The 19,055-nt window shown below is 44.4% G+C and overlaps 1 protein-coding gene across 4 annotated transcripts in view; it reads left to right on the forward strand.

The window, feature by feature from the left end:
• COL14A1 (collagen type XIV alpha 1 chain) overlaps window positions 1-19,055 on the forward strand; it is a 281,368-nt gene that overhangs the window by 23,812 nt on the left and 238,501 nt on the right. For 3 of the 4 annotated variants that reach the window (XM_031650143.1, XM_031650140.1, XM_031650142.1), the window contains exon 1: window positions 12,840-13,061. The exons of the other annotated variant lie outside the window; for it this stretch is intronic. The gene's annotated coding sequence lies outside the window, so the exon portion shown is untranslated. Of the gene's footprint in view, window positions 1-12,839; window positions 13,062-19,055 lie in introns of those variants that run through there. 4 annotated transcript variants of the gene reach the window in all.

Below are 19,055 nucleotides of genomic sequence, written 5' to 3' on the forward strand. Positions count from 1 at the left end.
CTAAGCCAATATATTTACACCATATTCTGTTTGAAGGAGCCACCACTGGGAGGATCAGAGCAGGTGAAGGATGTGAGTAAAGCAGGTTTGCTCCTGCAGGAATATAGAGACTATTGATCTCAACCTTGGCTGTGTGCTAGAATCACTGAGAAGCTTCTAATAAAATACCCGTCTGCCCCTGCTCCTGGTCAGCTAAATAAGAATCTCTGAGTTGCTCAATTCCCTCATTTACTTAAAACTTTCCATTGCCAAGATAAAGTCAAAATACTTACCTTGGCATACAAGGTTGTCCAAGGTCTGATCCTTGTTCACCTCTTGTGTCTCATTCCACCCTTCTTTATTTATTTATTTATTTATTTATTTATTTATTTAGAGACAGGGTCTTGTTCTGTCACCCAGGCTGGAGTGTGGTGGCGCGATCTTGGCTCACTGCAACCTGTGCCTCCCAGGCTCAAGCAATCCTCCCATCTCAGCCTCCAGAGTACCTAGGACTACAGGCACTTGTCATCACGCCTGGCTAATTTTTAATTATTATTTATTTTTGTGTGTGTGTAGAGATAAGGTCTTACTGTATTGCCCAGGCTGGTTTTCAACTCCTGGACTCAAGTGATCCTCCCATCTCAGCCTCCAGAGTACCTAGGACTACAGGGACATGTCATCATGCCTGGCTAATTTTTAATTATTATTTATTATTTTGTGTGTGTGTGTAGAGATAAGGTCTTACTGTATTGCCCAGGCTGGTTTCCAACTCCTGGACTCAAGTGATCCTCCCAAAGTCTTGGGATTACGAAGTCTCTGAGCCACTCTACCTGGCCTTAAGTCTCTTTCTTCTGATTTCACCAAACTCTGCTCATTCAAAATAATTTGGGCCTGTGCAAGCTCTCCCTTGCCCGATGACTTTGTTTTCTTATTGTTTTTTTCAATTGTTTCATTGAAAACCCAACGACTTCATAAAAGCTTTTCTTTCTTTTCAGAATACTTTTGTTTCATATCTTCTCAAGGCTGACTGTCTCTCTTTTTGTCAGCCTAAAGGTCACCTCCTCACCTATGTACTTCTTGATCATTCTACCTGAATAAGTTGCATAATACCTGCACTCTCACACCTCAATGCGCTACCATCAGAGCACTTCATGTTTTGTTAGTGTGTGTTTGTGTAGCTGGACTCTAAACTCCACAAGGCCAATGGACTTGTTTTGCTCACCCCATGCGTACTCAGAGCCCAGCAGTAATATCTGTGGTATAAATTAATGAGAAGGCATATCTTAAATAACTTAGTTAATGTCACCCAACTCATGAGGGCAAAGCCTGGCAACGAACAGAAGCTCTAAACCATCGTGGTGCTCTGCTGGAATATGGTGGTTTGCTCATTCATTCTTGCTTTTGTTCATTCATTCAGAGAACATGTTTTGGATTGATAATATGTGCTAAGCCAGTTGCTAGGGACACAAATAAAATGGTCATTGATCCTGAGAACATAATCTGGACAACTTTAAGTGAATACAGTCACAGAGGGAGCAGGGCACTGCCAACTGATTTCAGTGCTCAGCTTGGTTTCCTCTAAGCTTCTGCACTGAGGCTACTGCAGAGTAGAGACATTCTCAGTCTAGTGGCCCATGGTGAATTTTCAGACAAATCTGAAGGTTTTGGATTGAAATAGTAAAAGTTTGAGAACAAAAGTTTCATCAATTAATTAACACGTCAAAGGGTATAGATTGGAAGAGACACTATGAACCACAACTTACATACATGAATAACAGCTAAAAACAAAACAAAACAAATAATAATTTTTGCAGAGCACTTCACTACAGCGTAACAAACAGAATTTTCCAAAACCCAGACCCATACAAGATTTTCTATCTCATGCCTTCTCTGTCTCTCTGCTCTTTCAATTCTCTAAGAGAAGAGATCTCTGTGATTTTCTCTCTATTTCTAGCTCTGTGTGCTTCTCATTTCTCTGGAAAATCTAAAATGTCCTCAGTGAAGACTTTCTGGCCCTCTTCAATCTTCCCAGGGCTGATTCTTGAAATGTTGCCTTAGGATGTCTTTCCTTTGGTTTAAAGTTTGGCTCCTATTAATATTTTAAGTGTCTCTTTAGTCTTAGTGGATATATCTTGGTGGTTATATATTACCCCAAATTTTTTTCTAGGGTGTAGGTTCTTGGAGGAAGTCTCACCAGAGGCCTGAGGCTAGCCTTGGTGAATCCGTGAACTATGCTGTATATGGGAGCAACAGCATGAATAGCAGGATATAATCTGAGACATAGCTTTAGGCTCGATGTACAATGCAATCACCACTTCTTTTCCTTTAGCAACATATTGGTTTGACCAATAGGCAACAGGTAACAGGTAACAATGCTTCATCCTTGTCATCAGTTTTCACTGTTTTTTGGGGGGGTGTGTTGTTATTGTTTCTTCTTCAGAATAGTCAAGTAATTTTCCTTAAAAGACAGAAAAAATAGGCAACATGAAATTAAGCTGATTAAAAGAATGTGAATGGGGAAATAGATCAGCATAGTGTTAAGGATATTAGCTTTGGTGACATTTGAATTCTTACTCCATTTGCAGACTCCATAGTAATCTTGGTAATCTCCTCTCTCCACCCGAGTTCCCTCTTCTGAAAATAAAGAGTGTAATAGTACCACTTTATAGACCCCTAGAGATGCTTCTCAGCTGGCCTACTCTTCTGGTAAGGGCATGAGTCCCATCAGGAGTGCTTGACCCTCATGACCTCATTTATACCTAATTACCTACCACAGGCACTACTTCCAAACACCACCATATTGGGGGTTAGGGCTTCAACCTATGAATTTTGGGAGGACACAAATATTCAGCCCAGAGCCATGGGATAAAAAGAGTTGGTGCTAAAATAAGAAGGATTGGGTGGAAGATGTTTAAGAGGGCAAATTTCTAGTCCCTCTCCTTAATGCTACACTCCTGTATGTTGGTAGAAAACTGAGGTTTATTCTTTGGAGAAGGAAAAACGTGGAGGTGTGAGCCTGAGAGTGAACCCATGCAGTGGAGAGTACAGGTGTGGTACTGACAATAGAGGATTAAGAGGCCATATGCATAAGGAGTGCTGATTTCAAAGTCCTCAAGCCGACTCGTTCAATCAGAACTCTGGCAGCCAGATTTATCCTTGAGGCAAGGGACAGGAAGTGCACTCTTTGAGAAAGCTGCCCGCCCAAGAGGAAAGAATAAAGATACTGACCCTGGGGCTTCTTAACAAAGGGCTACAGTGAAGGTCACCCTAAAAAGCAGGGGCTCACGTTCAGCTTCCAGTCCCTTTTTCAATCTCCCACTCTGCGTTTGCTCTCCTTTCTTTTTATATCTCAGAAGTTTACTTTGAAAAATTAAAATCTTGGGGTGGGCATGGTGGCTCACACCTGTAATGTCAGCAGTTTGGGAGGCCAAGGCAGGCGGATCACTTGGGGCCAGGAGTTCGAGAACAGCGTGGCCAACATAGTGAAACCCTGTCTCTACTAAAAATACAAAAAGTAGCTGAGCATGGTGAGTGCCTGTAAACCCAGCTACTCGGGAGGCTAAGGCAGAATAATCGCTTAAACCCGGGAGGCAGAGGTTGCAGTGAGCCGAGATCGTGCCACTGTACTCCAGTCTGGGAGACAGAGTGAGAGTCTGTCTGGAAAAAAAAAAGCAACTACAGAAAAGTTGAAAGATTAGTGCAAAGGATACCCGTACAGTCTTTACATAAATTCAACTGTTAACATTTTGTATACCTTCTCTTGCTCTTTCTCTGAGACAGAGTTTCACTCTTGTTGCCCAGGCTGGAGTGCAATGGCGCAATCTCGGCTCACCGCAACCTCCGCCTCCCAGGTTCAAGCAATTCTCCTGCCTCAGCCTCCTAAGTAGCTAGGATTACAGGCATGCACCACCACGCCTGGCTAATTTTGTAGTTTTAGTAGAGACGGGGTTTCTCCATGTTGAGGCTGGTCTCGAACTCCTGACCTCAGGTGATCCGCCCACCTCGGCCTCCCAAAGTGCTGGGATTACAGGCGTGAGTCACCGCGCCCGGCGACATTTTTGGTTTTTTTTTTTGGAACCACTTTCTCATACTCAGGCCACCAAGGAATAGCAGAAATCTAAGTAAAGTTCCTAATGTGGAGATGGAATTCCAAACAAACAAGGAGACGAAGTCTTTTGGAAAATAAAGTCTATGCAGAGAGAAAAAAGCTTTAAGAAAACACAATTGTTAATATCTTCACAGAGGTTGTGCCTATGAAACAAGGATAGGATACTATTATAAAAACCTTTTAAAAAACACAAAATAGATGTATTGGAAATCAAAATGTAATAACAGAAATTAGAAACTAAAATATAAAGACCAGGCACAGTGGCTCATGCCTATAATGCCCGCACTTTGGGAAGCCAATATGAGTGAATCTCCTAAGGCCAGGATATCAAGAAATTAAAATAAAATTTAAAAGTAAGGTGACAAAATCCATAAGATAGAACAAAAAGACAAAGAAACAGTAAAGAAAAAGTAGTAACATTACAGTATCACTCTTAGAGGTCTATTATTTGAAAAAGGAAATCCAGACAAAAAGAATAGAAAAATAGAAGCGAGGATTTCATTAATAAGATGCTTAAGGAGGTTTTTCTGGAAACAAAGCATGTGAATTGCTAGATTGAAAGAATCTACGGAGTACCTAGTACAATGGATGAAACTGGACCCACATCAAAGCATACCATCATGAAATTTCAAAGCATAGGCGACAAAAAGATTTTATAACCTTGCAGGAGGAGTAGGTTGTTGGGGAGACTGTTCACTCAGAGAGGACCAAAAGTCAGAATGGCTTCTTAATCATAGCAACAATGCAGGAAGCAAGAAGGAAGGAAGGGAGCAACACCTTCACCATTGTGAAGGAATATTATTTCTAAGCTAGAATTCTGTGTCCCTCAAACTTGTAATGAAACATGAGGGTAAAACACAAGATCTGAAAAATGTGTCTCCTCTCATCATGCACCTGTCTTAGGATACCACTGGGGAATATCCTTATTCAACATGAGAGAATGACGTACAACTGGGAAGACATGTACAGTTGAAAACAGGATATCTAGCACATGAGAGAAATAGAACCTGTGGAATGAGAATTGCGCCCAGGTATAGAGGTCAGTGGCAACAGGCTGAATATTTTTGGCCCCCCATCCCACAAAGAACCATATGTTGCAGACTAAATCCCCAATGTGGTGGTATTGGAGGTGGGACCTTTGGGAGCCGATTAGGTTCTGAGGGTGGAGCCCTCATGAATGGGATTAGTATTCTTCTAAGAGGAGAGGCAAAAGAGATGATCTCTCTCTCTCTCTCTCTCTCTCTCTCTCTCCCCCCCTCTACCATGTGAAGACACATGAAGACAGCCATTTGCAAACCAGTATGTAGGCCCTCACCAAGCACTAGAGCTGTTAGTGTCTTGACCTTGGATTTCCCAGCCTTTAGAACTGTGAAAAGTAAATTTGTGTTGTTTAAGCCACCCAGTCTATGGTATTCTGTTATAGCAGCCTGAACTGACTAGGACAGCAGCCATTCAAATGGAAGCAGCCTGGCGCAAAAGACAGATAGCTAAGAGCTGTCACCACCATGCCTGCTACTGTAGAACCAGCTTTTTAACCAGATCAAACTCCTGGAGGATGTACTCAACCAGAGCAAGGGCATGTGCCAGGGAAGAGGGAGCCGTCATATCCAGGAAATCAGAATCCAGTCTTGGAAAAAGGCAAAGCAACTTCTAAGTACAGTAGAAAAGCAAAGGCCAGCATGACAACCAAGTAGCGGCTCTAAGAGGGAAAACTGCCCAAAGAAGGAGAAATGTCTAAAAAAATTTACCTGATGTAAATTATGGAACCCTGTACTGAGAGGCTGTTGGAAGTAGTAGGAAGAACTAGCAAAAAGCAAAGAGAAAAGTAAGAAAATGAAAAAGCAAGGTCATTTATTAACTTCAGGAAAAACTAAATGTAGAAGGAAAATAATCATTGATGCTTCCATATGAATAATACTCGCATAGCATATGAATGAAAATGCTGAATATAGATTTAACCAAAATTGTAATCTAATCACATTGGGATGATAGAAGAGGAGAAAGGGGGATGGCAGCATAAGAGAGCCTATCCTTTTTGCCATAATAGGAAATATATAAATGATGTTTAAAATTGATTAATAGGGCTGGGCATGATGGCTCACACCTGTAATCCTAGCACTTTGGGAGGCTGAGGCGGGCGGATCACCTGAGGTCAGGAGTTCGAGACCAGCCTGGCCAACATAGTGAAACCCTGTCTCTACTAAAAACACAAAGGTTAGCCAGGCATGGTGGCAGGCACCTGTAAACCCAGCTACTCAGGAGGCTGAGTCAGGAAAATGACCTGAACCTGGGAGGTGGAGGTTGCAGTAAGCCAAGATCGTGCCACTGCACTCCAGCCTGGGTGATAGAGTGGGACTCCATCTCAAAAAAAAAAAAAAAAAAAAATATATATATATATATATATAAAAAACTGATTAATAGACACATGGCAGTACATGTGTGTTATTTAGAAGTATGGAAATTTTGAAAGTCTCAGAAAAAAACTGCTAAAAGGGTAAAAAATACTTCTGGAAAGCAAGACAGTATTATTTTTACTTTACAAGTTTTCAGTATTATATAACTTTAAAAATTACATGATGTACGATTTTAATAAAATAATTAAAAAATTGAAATAGTCCATATCAGTTCTCCCAGCATGTCTGGAATCCAAAAGCCTCTCGATAAAAGTTCTTTTTCTTATTGTGATATTGTTATTATTGGAAAGAGTCTTGGCTTTTTGTCAGATGGTATTTAATCTAGTAATATCTGACACTGACTCTTTGGGGATTTAAATGGGGCATTTAATTCATTGGATCTCAGTTTCTTCATTTGTAAAGTGAAGGGGGTTTGGCACATACAGTCATGCATTGCTAAACGACAGGGGTACAGTCTGAGAAATGCATTGTTTGGCAACTTTGCTACTGTGTGAACATCTTAGGATGTACTTACACAAACCTAGATGGGATAGCCTATTGCACACCTAGGCTATATGGCATAACCTATTGCTCTTAGGCTGCAAACCTGTACAGCATGTTACTGTACTGAATACTGCAGGCAACTGTAACACAATGGTAAGTATTTACCTATCTAAACATAGAAAAGGTACAGTAAAAACGTGACATTATAATTTATTCTTATGGAACCACCGCTGTATATGCAGTTCTTTGTTGACCAAAATGTTGTCATGCCACTCGTGACTGAATATATAATCTCTTAGACTTGATCCAGCATTATTGTGCTATGAATAGGATCTTTTATGCAGAATGCATACACTGATACGACGCTGTCACACATGAAAAACTTGGCTGCTGTTAGGGTCATGACTTTGATCTGGGCCATGGAGCTGAAAAGATGAGGAATGTCTCAATTATTGGTTCAAGAACATGAAAGGCAATTGTGAGAAAGGGAGGGCTCCAGCACCCTAAAGGACAGAAGAAGACAATGTGATTTTCACCTCTGAATAAGTCTTAACCTTGCAGAGCTAATGTATTAAATAGGGTGATGGACTTGAATGCAATCGTAAAACAAAAACCCTACAGGAGCATGGGAGGTATCGCTGTATTGTTTGGAAAGAAGTCAGCATACTACAGTGGAAAAAGCTCTGGCCTGGGAGTCAAATCATTTGAATTCTAGTGTTCGTTTTGTTGTTAATACTCTAGGTAAGTTTGGACAAGCTGTCTCATGGCTTTTGTCCCGGCTTCAGGACTGGTGAAATAAAGGTTGGTTTTGTCGAGTTTCTTCCATTAACAGGGAAATAAATCAAATCTGGAGCTAATGGGGATGTTCATGGACTGAGACAAAAGGTTCAGGAAAAACAGGAGCCAGATGTCCTGGAGCTCTGAGCAGGGCTGGTATTCAAAAGATTGAGCAACCAGGGTGGCACAGGGACAGTCCAATCCGAATGAATGCTGGAAGCTACATTTGAGTGCAAACTAGAGGCCTGCAGCAAATCTACAGGCTACCTCTTCAATTGTGGGGTCAAAAGGGAGATCTGAGGTAGAGGTCCCAGGGAGGGGTGGGGAAGAGGACATTCAGGGTGTTGCGGTATTGGAGAAGCAGCTATTTGCCAACCAATGTGGAAATATTTCAATATATATATATATTTTGAGATGGAGTTTTGCTCTGCTGCCCAGGCTGGAGGGCAGTGGCGTGATCTCGGCTCACTGCAACCTCTGCCTCCCGGGTTCAAGCAATTCTCCTGCCTCAGCCTCCCTAGTAGTGGGGATTACAGGTGTGCACCACCACACCTGGCTAATTTAAAAAATATATATTTTTAGTAGAGATGGGGTTTTACCATATTGGCCAGGCTGGTCTTGAACTCCTGATGTTAAATGATCCGCCCACCTCAGCCTCCCAAAGTGCTGGGATTACAGGCGTGAGCCACCATGCCTGGCCACATTTCAGTATTTTAACAACTGGTATAACTGCAGTGGTATGCTCCTGCTGGAGGTGAGAGCGCTATCTGGGTATCAGGAGACGGTGTTCCTTCAGACATCATTGTCAGGATAAACCGAGATAAAAATTCAGGAAACATTTTTTTCTGCCCTTGTGTCCCACCACTTAATACTCGGATTTGAGGGACAGAGTATCTCTCTGGCTTAGTTTAGAGTCTATGCCCACTAACTAGGGGAATAGGTGAAAAAAGAACCGGCAAGCTGAATGACAACCTCCCTGCAGCTGCATACAATGGATTGGAGGTAATTTCCTAAAGGAATTCAGACTTCTGCTACCAAGGGTGAGATACGAAGTACTTAACAGCTGGTACATCAAAGACATCAGTCAGTTAGATGGGACATGGGCCCTTGACTATGAGGCACGGTCTGGAAGACACTCTGCTGTGCTGGCCATCAACCCTCTGTTACCAGCTGTGCTACTGTCAGATCGGGGCAAATACGGGTGTCCCAGAAGCAGGAATGGGGTAGTCAGCATGGATAGGGGATCATGAGAAAGGAGGTCCAGGACTTGGGCCATGGTTATTGCTCATAAGTATGGCATATTATTATCAGCTGGTGCCTGCTTACTGGCTGAGTATGAAGGTAGAATGGACACCAGACTGGGGGAAAAGAATCACAGCTGGGTGTTACAGCAAGGTTGGAGTAGAACTGCAAATAATTTGTTCAGCTGAAACTGGGGTTTGCTACAGCTTGTGTGGTGGTATTTTTTGGTTATCACAATGCCCAGGAGATGGTTGGGTGCTACTGGAATTTGGCTGATGGGGCCAGGAATGAGGTAGTCATGCTGTCCTGCCCAGAATGTCAATAGTACCTCTGTTGAGAAACATGGAAAGGAGAATCTTCCAGAAGGGGCAGCTAAGAGAGTACAGTCCTGTGCAACGGGCAGAAAGGGGGGGAGGGGGATAGTACCAGTTTGGGTAACATAGCTGCCATTTATTAATTGTTGGTTATGCATTAGGTCCATAAACACATCTATTATTTAATCCACATGACAATCCCTTAAGATATAATTAATTACCCTCTTTTTTTTTTTTTTTGAGACAAGGTATCACTTCGTGACTCAGGCTGTAGTGCAGTGGCCCCATCTCAGCTCACCGCAGACTGGAACTCCTGGTCTCAAGTGATCCTCCTGCCTCACCCCTTCAAGTAGCTGGGACTACAGGTATGCGCCATTACACCTGGGTGTTTTTTGTTTTTTTTTTTTTTTTTTTGGTAGAGACAGGGCTTCACCATGTTGCCCAGGCTGGTCTCGAACTCCTGAGCTCAAGTGATCCACCTACCTCGGCCTCCTAGAATGTTAGAATTACAGACATCGGCCACTGCACTGGCCATCCCCTCTTTTTTTTTTTTTGAGACGGAGTCTCGCTCTGTTGCCCAGGGTGGAGTGCAGTGGCCGGATCTCAGCTCACTGCAAGCTCCGCCTCCTGGGTTCATGCCATTCTCCTGCCTCAGCCTCCCAAGTAGCTGGGACTACAGGCGCCCGCCACCTCGCCCAGCTAGTTTTTTGTATTTTTTTTTTAGTAGAGACGGGGTGCCATCCCCTCTTTTTACACATGAGGAGTTAGGCTCAGGGAGGCAAAATAACCTCACCAATGTGAGACAAGAAAGGGGCAGAGGTGTGCGTGCAGTCCTTAGAGAGAAATAGGATCACAGTCAGGTCACAGACTTGGAATGAGACTCTGGGGAAGAGTTGTTGTGTCCTGAAATCAATTACTGTTAGAAGCTGGAATTTTTGGTTATCTTTGAAAAGGCCCCAGATATTCATATGCAGGTTTTTTTTTTTTTTTCCTAGATCGAAGGAGGGAAACTTCAGTGGGGTTTTCTGGTCTTGTTTCTGTGATTCAGTTCTCAGTACTCCACCAGACTCTGAGGACTGGCCTTAAGATCAGCGTTGAATAACCTCTCTGGAAGCTGACACTTCACACACAACTGCAACTAAATGGAAAACTGATTGAAACCAGCCATTCTGATTCAACATTAACTGAGGCTTTTCTACATTTAAAGTGAAATGCAAGAAGTCAAAAGTTAAGGAGAGGAAGGAAGGATGAGTTAGAATTCTTGAAAAGGAACCCATTTTATATGATTACTAAATCAATACAAATCATCACATAAGATTTTTATCAAGCAAATATTATGCTTATCTGTGGGTTTTTGCACACATATTTCACATTTTAAAATCATCAGGCAACCTCCCATTCCCAATTTTCTGGTTTTTTTTTTTTTTGAGATGAAGTCTCGCTCTTGTCCCCCAGGCTGGAGTGCGATTGTGTGATCTTGGCTCACTGCAACCTTCGCCTCCCGGGTTCAAGAGATTCTCCTGCCTCAGCCCCCCGAGTAACTGGGATTACAGGCGCCTGCCACCACGCCTGGCTAGTTTTTATATTTTTAGTAGAGGTGGGATTTCACCATGTTGGCCAGGCTGGTCTTGAACTCCTGACCTCAGGTGATCCACCTGCCTCAGCCTCTCAAAATGTTGGGATTACAGGCGTGAGCCACGGCGCCCGGCCAATTTTCTGTAATTAAATGATTGGAACTACCCCCTATCTTTTACCTAAACTTTGTGCTAACATTACAACTACCTCCCCAAAGGGAATTATAAGAAAAACTTATGCTAGTCATCTTCATGTTGGTAAAAATGAACACGAGAGTAAATTTTTATTAGTGAGAAGGGGAATCAGAATATGAGGATGGTAGACACTTGGATGGGGGCAGAGGGAAAGAGACCTAACTAAAGTGGTGGTTGTCTTCAGGAATAAATACTGCATTTCAGGAATTCTAGTCCCTACGTGTGCATCTAGGCTGAAAGGGTGCCTTTCCAGATCCCGCCTCTCCCAAGCCCCGCACAGACACGAGGTGGCGCTCTCCCTTTGCAGTCCTTGGAGTCGGAGCGGGTCTCCTAAAAAGCTGCGCCGGCTTCCTGGCCCGAGAGAATTGCAGTCAGTGAAGCGCGGAAGCCGAATGGCGCCTTGCTCGGGCCGCACCCTGTGGCTGAACTGAGGCCAATTCCTAGCGACACCGCAGGACGCGGGGCGGCGGTGGGGGCTGGAAGGGGCCTTCCACTCACTCCAGCCGCAGGACCCCTGCTGCAGCTCGGAGCACGCGCGGCGATGCAAATAACACATTCGAGGAGAGCAGAGGAGGTGGCTAGCCGCAGCTTGGACAGTTGGAATGTCGCAGGGACCACCTTGCAAATCACAGTCCTTCTATAGGGATTCTCAGCTGGGCATGATGGAGGCAAATTTGGAAACCTAAGAGTACCACTTGCTTTCCTCTCTCTTTGCTCCATCACCAGCCTTTGGTGGTAGTGAAATATTCTTTTCAGTTTTCCAAGGCAAGAAAGTATTTTCTCGCAAAATAGGGTTCTGCAGAATTTTCAGTTTCCGCCCACCTTCCCACTAACATCTGTGAAGAATCGGGCATGGACGGTGGGGACTATGGGTCAAAAATAAGTAAAGGTGTTGACTTTTCTAGAGGCCCCACCCAGCAGGTGAGCTCGCGGGACCGAGTCTCCGGAGAGCCAGCGCAGGGCCCTGGTGGCCTTCTGTTCTTCACATCTCAGGGTAGAGCCTCTCAAAGAGTGGCCTGCAAAGATCTGAACCACCAGCGGGTGTGAAAATTGCAGAGTCCCTGGTCTTACCTCAGGCTCCTTGAACGAGAATGTCTGCGGGTGGGGAAACGGCAAGTTATGAGGTACAACCACACGAAATTGCCTACATTCGTCCTTTTGTAACCTACAAAAATGACCATTTTGATACCTCCAGCTGATTCCCCTGCACCTTAAAGTCTGAGCATCGCTGCTTTGGCGTTTTAGAGCCCTTGGACTTGTTCACAAGAGGAAGAGGGAGAAGAAGACGCTCGAAGGGGGCCTTCATAGTGCATACCTCTTTCCCTCGGAGCGCAGGGTCTTTGACGCGGGAAGGCAAGGTCTGTCTTTTGGGAATGGGGAAGTGGGCACACAGCACCTGAAAATAGGAGGACTGGAGACCTCCCAATGCGAGCAAGGGGCCTGGTTTGGGAGCTTGCACTAGCTTCTGCCCCAGTGGAAGGGAAAAAGCCCAGTTCGCTCTCGGCGCGCCACAGCCCGCTGCAGCGCGCACCTGGGGGTACAGCCAGGTTCGGGGTAGGCGAGCGCGAGCGGCACGGGCTGGCTTCTCCACATCTCTAGTAGGGCGGGGATGGGGGAGAGGAGGAGGAGAGAACGTGGGGGGCGTTATGGGTTTAGGCCTGCCTCCCACCTCCCCACCTCCCCACCTCCCGCCCCCGCGGCCACCCTCCGCTCTATAATTGGCTGCCGGCGGGCCTTCCTTTCTTCTTATCTGATCCTGGGCGCCCAGCTGGAGAGGCGGAGGCAGCTCCAGGAGGCTGGGAGTGGAAGCGCAGCGGGAGCAGGAGGGGGAGGGAGAGAGAGGCTAATTAAAAAAGGGTACTCCGAGGGAAGAGAGCAAGGACGGTGCGCCGCCAAGGACCAACTCGCGGCGGAGCTTCGATCTTCCGTAGGCGCGGAGAACTCCCAACCTGGGCTGGAACCTTGCCCAGCACAGGTCAGTTCGTCTTTCTCTGCTCTTCTTCGGCTCGGCTTCGAAGTCCATGCATGAACAAGGAAAAGGGGAGACAGCGAGCCACCTGCAGATGCAATGCAGTTCCATGGACTTTCTTTTCACGCGCGCGCCCAGGATGGCCTGGGGACCTTTGGGATGGGATGGGATGGGACGGGTGCACCTGGATGCCTTTTCGTGGGGCTCACGGTGCAGGGAGATTAGAGGCATTGGGTAATGAGAGCGCAGAGATACTGGAAATACCATGCGCTGCTCCGGGAAGCTTTTCCCAGTGTTTGGGTGACGTGAGCATGTGGCGGGAAGAAGCTGCGTTTGGCTGCGGGACAGTGGCGGCTCCAGCATTTCCATATAAGAAGGGGCTTAACAAAGGCGGTAATTTGGGTGGGATCCGTCTTGAAGGGCTGTGTGTCCATAAAGAACACGCAGTTTTTATTTAGCTTGTGTTTGTGATAGCTTGGGAGAGCTGCTGACGGAGATTACAGGGGACGAAACTCACCCAGTCACCTGTTGGCACTTCTACAGATTTGGGTAGCTGAGGACCAGGCGCTGGACGCAAAGGGAAACAGCTAGGCAGAGCGCGAGGATGGAGGATGGCGACAGTAGGCGCTCCTCCACCTCTCTGCGCCGGGAAGCTGGGATGCTTCGTGCGTTTTGCTTCGGTGCCAGAAGCCAGGAGGTTGCAGTTTTGAGAGAGGCACCAACAGGTTGTAATGTTGGAGAATCCTCTCCGATTTAGCTTGCCGACCTCTCACTTGCCCCCTTTTATCTCTCTGACATCCCCCCGCACCCCGCGTCCGCTCAAGCCTCCTTTTACATAGCGTCTGGGCGGATAGGCATCCGGGGCAGCTGGGCTTTGGCGCACGGAGCCTTTACAGTGGCCTCAGTCCCAGGGCAGAGCCTGGAGGCCGCCGGCAGGTCCAGGACCACAGGCGCTCAGATCTTGGTGCTGGGTTCCTGTGTCCTGTGTGGCTCAGGGTTGGTCTGCTAAGGACCAGGAGAGTTTTGGACCTGCCCTTACGGAAAGTGTCCAAATGAAGCTTGTGTGCAGCTCTCACACGGGCCAGGATTTCCCCCAAGCATTGCTTCTGGAGCTGCTGCTGAGAGCCGCATTACTTCTGCAAGTTCTGGAGAGTCCTCTGTTGATAGCAGCTGAAGAGGGTGGGAGTGGGGGCAGGCAGGAACAAGAGAAGGATGGGAGTTAGTCTTTGGTGGCTGTGGAGAGGAGAGCAGAAATGAAAATGGATTTTCCTGAAACTCCCCTGTTAAAGGCCTTGGGGCCCTTCCTCTACCGAGGGACAGGGAGTGTACTTTTTATAATACTTACAGTACGTGATGGGCTCTATTGAAATCCAGCAAACAGACTTGAAGCTGGATGCAATGAAGGACCTGGTGTTCTGTTTCTGACAGCGTGGTCCAGTCTGCACGTAGAGAACTCACTGGTAAATTTAGAATGAGTAAAGGAATAAATGAATCAATGAGCAGCTTGTGGATATTTGGTTTTTCAGAAGAGTAACTTGGATTCCTCTGAACTCAAGTGCTTCACTATTATAAGGTAAACTTCAGGATGGTTTTGTTTACTTGTTTTTTAACCAGCTTTATTGAGATATAATTCATATACCTCTCAACCCATTTAAAGTGTACAGTTCAACGATTTTTAGTGTTTTCACAGAGTAGAGTAAATCCAGAATTTTAGAGTATTTTAGCACCCCCAAAAGAAATCCTGTACCTATTAGCAGTAACTCCCCATTTCTCTCTAACCTGCTGCCCTGTCTGTATGGATTTGCCTATTTTGGACATTTCCTATAAATGGAAGTATACAATATGTGGTCCTTTGTGGCTGCTTCTTTTACCTAGCAAAATATTTTCAAGGTTCATCCATGATGTACAGGCTATCTTTCTTACTGTCTCAGTAAATACTGGGTATCCATCCTCTCCTTCTCCCTGGGGAACCCTGAGCCAGGATAGACCTGAACCTCCACTGCAGCCCTGACCTCCTGTGGGTCCCTTTGAAAGGACAGGCGCCCCACTGGTAAGGCCTCTTAGTAATTCCCTGGGAAGTATTCCTTGGAACCCATCAGGATTCCTGGAGCAGTTTTGGATGGATCCCAGCCTTCAAGATTGATGGGAGGAGCCTCTTGGCACTTATCCTGCTGTGAACCGTCCAGCTGAGGATTTCAGAGAACTCTTGGGGCCCTCCACGCATGTCTTGATTTTTCAGAATCAGCCAGGGCTGGTCTTAAAAATGGGCCGAACAAATCGATCCGATTTGAGGGGCTCTAGGGAAAGCCCCTAGCTCATTAAGAAGACCTCTTGGGGAGTCGTCCTTTCAATCTTAAATATTTCCTAGTGTCATACAGTAAAACACAAATGTCTTTTGCCCGTTTTCAGTTGACAGCCTTTGCAGTGATACGACTGTAAAGCCACATTTGCAGTCACTTTTATCTAAACCCAGCCAAATGACTGTTGTTTTCCTGGCCTGTCTAGTGTAACCTAAGATCCCTTTAAAGGACAAGAGTCTTCCTGAATTGCTGCATGATGGAGTGGTGCTGTTTGAGCACCACTGAGCTAACAAATTATCTGGGATTATGATAGTCCATTGAGAACAAAGTTGTTGGTAAACGAGGCACTAGTTGATTCCCCCAGGGAACTGACAGTGGAGTGGAGGGAGAAAGTTTAAAGGAAAGTGATAAAAATAAACTTTCTTCTTGGCAGATTTGCCCCTAGATAGTGCTGGCTGTTAGGAAAATACTCATTCTTCTTGACTCCTTCTGTGAGTAAATAAAAAATGGCGGGGATCCAGTTACTTTTCTGTATACAGCAAACTTTTGTTGTAGACCAAACTGCATCCTGTTCCTGTGATGTGATGTGTGTGTGTGTGTGTGTGTGTGTGTGTGTGTGTGTGTGTGTTGGAAATGTTGGCATATTTTTAAAGTACGTACTGGGTTTCTGCCTTTTTCTCTTTTAGAAACAGACTTAAGTCTCCCAATTACTTGGGGAAGCAAATAATATTCCTCCTTTAGTGATCATTGAGCTTCAAGGATAAGAAGTACCTTGTATGGGATCACAAAGCCAGCAAGTGACAGAAGTATGATTAAGAAAAGTTTATATGGGGCCAGGTGCAGTGTGGCTCATGCCTGTAATCCCAGCATTTTGGGAGACCAAGGTGGGTGCATCACCTGAGGTCAGGAGTTCAAGACCAACGTGGCCAACATGGCGAAACCCCATCTCTACTAAAAATATAAAGATTAGCTGGGCGTGCTCGTGGGCACCTGTAATCCCAGCTACTTGGCAGGCTGAGGCGGGCATTGAGAAATAAAAGAGCATCTATGGGAAGTTCTGAGCATTCTTTAAGTCAAAGTTTAGAGCCTAGACTCCCCATTTCCTCCAGGTAATTTTTTTGTTAGTGGTCTTGTTGCACTTTTCTCTCTATGGGCCTTTGTCGGAGCTACCCTGAAAGGTGTCCCTGTGAATTTTAGGGAGCAATGTTTTCCCTCATTTCTCCTAGAAATTATCTGAGTTGCTTACAAAAATTGGTCCAGAGGTAGGTTGCACTTTGCTAAGTCCATTGCAATGTCTTAGGGTGTGTCTTTATCTAGGAGCAGTCAGAAGGCCCTTTATTGGATAAAGATCTATTCCTGGGTGGTCTTTTGTCTCTGGCTTTTGCAAAGAGGAGCACATTTAATTGATGTCTAAAAGTGATACTTTGCTGTGGGTTGTTCGCTTCTGTTCTTCCTTCATTTCCCGGCCCTGCCTCCTGCCTTGTGCTGGCACTGTGCTAAGCATTCAAAATACAATAGGGAATAATATGCTTTGGCAAATGGAAATGCCAGTAGCTAACTACAGGGTTGTGTTCAATGCTACAGAGTGGAAAATAGAGATTACTACCACAGGAAACAGGAAGAGCATCTGACTCCAGACTTGGAAGATCAAGGAAAACTTCCTGAAGGAAAGGATGTCTAAATGGAGATGTAAAGCTACCCTTTATACTGATTACAGATGTACATTGTAGTTAAAAACAATCTCCCATTTCTTTGACAGATGAACTATGTCAGTGTTTGAAAAAAATGAAGAGAGAAAAAAAGCCAGGTGAAGAACATTCCTGTGTCAAGGAGCTGTCATTCCAATTTGCCATATTTTTGGAATGGCTCTACCTTCTATCATTTAGAACATACAGCATCAGTTTAATATTGTTTGAGCAGCTGTATAACTGAGGCTAATTTTCAGTCAAATTCCTTGCATTTGAGTGATTCACAGGGGTGCTGCTAACCTAATAGAATTTTTCTGTAAATTAGAAAAAGGTAGCCCCTCTCTGCAAACCTATGCCATTGGGAGAAGAAAACAGTTCTGTTTTCTCTGGATAACACAGCTTTGCACTGGGGCACATAACTTGGAAGCAGAGTGTCTGCCAATTTCAAGTGTCATTGACCCTATGCCAAGTGTAAATTGTTTAGTTCATTAACTGCAAGCTGTACACACATCAGCCTTGATCATTCAGTCATAACTATTAAGTCAATCAATATTTACTGATTGCCTGTATGTGTTGAACTTTTTTGAATATGGGTTAAACTACCCATCTAGATGTCTGGTAGTACCGAAGAGCTAGAAGGTTAAAACAGTGAGTGAGGCCATGAAACTAGCTGGAGAATCTCAATAAGATGAGGGACAGATGCAGTTCATTGGAGGCCTGGTTGGTGAAGGATCAAGTTTGGTGCTACTACTGGCTGGTGCTCATCCACAAACTGTTACCTGCCTCTGATAAGACAAAAACTACACGATGATGTAAATCAAATATGTCAATAAGCACACTGTTCACTAAGCACACTGTTAGTTCAACTGAGATTATTATTATTTTTTCATAGCAAGGCTTTTCTGTTGAAGGAAGCAAAACAATACATAGACTTGCATATTGGCATAAGCTCCTTATCTCATTGAGGACCAGTAACAGTTCATAGACGAGCTACTTTGAGTAGCACCAGTCTAGGCAACATTGACCCACATTTGGCCAGAGAGGTCATCTTGGATCCTTTCTGCCTTTATACTATTTTCTTTTCTCTCTTTTCGCCTTAGTTTTTCTTTTTTTCCTCTGCCTCCTCATCTTCTTCCTCTTCACCATTTTCCCTTTTCTTCTTCCTTCCCTTATTCCTACTTTACTGTTGCTTTCCCCTTCCATTTGTTATTTCTCTCTTAAACAAAAATCACTGTGAATTTTATTCAGCTTTTTGTCTTTTAAAAAGCAAAATTAAAAAAAGCCTAAAGTGTACAAGGTAAGAAATAAAAATGGAAACAATCACTAACTTGGATAAAATTAAAAGAATTGAATGGTAATTAAAATAAATATATGCCAATAAATTAGAAAGCCTGGATGAAATGGATTATTTTTTTTTTTCAACTTTTATTTTAGTTTGGGAATACAAGAACAGGTTTGTGACACAGGTATATGTGTAATGCTGAAGTTTAGGGTATGAATGATCCCATCACCCAGGTAGTGAGCTTAGTTCCCAAAAGGTAGTTCTTCAGCCCTCACCCCCTTTTTTTCTTTCCCTCACAATTAGTCCCTACTGTCTGTTTTCTCATCTTTATGTCCATGTGTACTGTTTAGCTCCTACTTATAAGTGAGAATATGTGGTACTTCGTTTTCTGTTCCTCTGTTAATTCACTTAGGATAATGGCCTCCAGCTGCATCTATGTTGCTGCAAAGCACATGATTTTGTTCTTTGTTATCGCTGTGTAGTATTCCATGGTGTATATGTACCACATTTTCTTTATCCAGTCCACCGTTGATGGGCACCTAGGATGATTTCATGTCTTTGTTATTGTGTATAGTGCTGTGATGAACATACGAGTGCATGTGTCTTTTTGGTAGAATTATTTATATTCCCTTGAGTATATATCCATTAGTGGAATTACTGAGTTGAACGGTAGTTTTTTAAGTTCTTTGTGAAATCTCCAAACTACTTTCCACAGTGGCTGAACTAATTT

This window comes from Papio anubis, chromosome 8, assembly GCF_008728515.1.
Source record: "Papio anubis isolate 15944 chromosome 8, Panubis1.0, whole genome shotgun sequence".
Taxonomy (NCBI): Eukaryota; Metazoa; Chordata; class Mammalia; order Primates; family Cercopithecidae; genus Papio; species Papio anubis.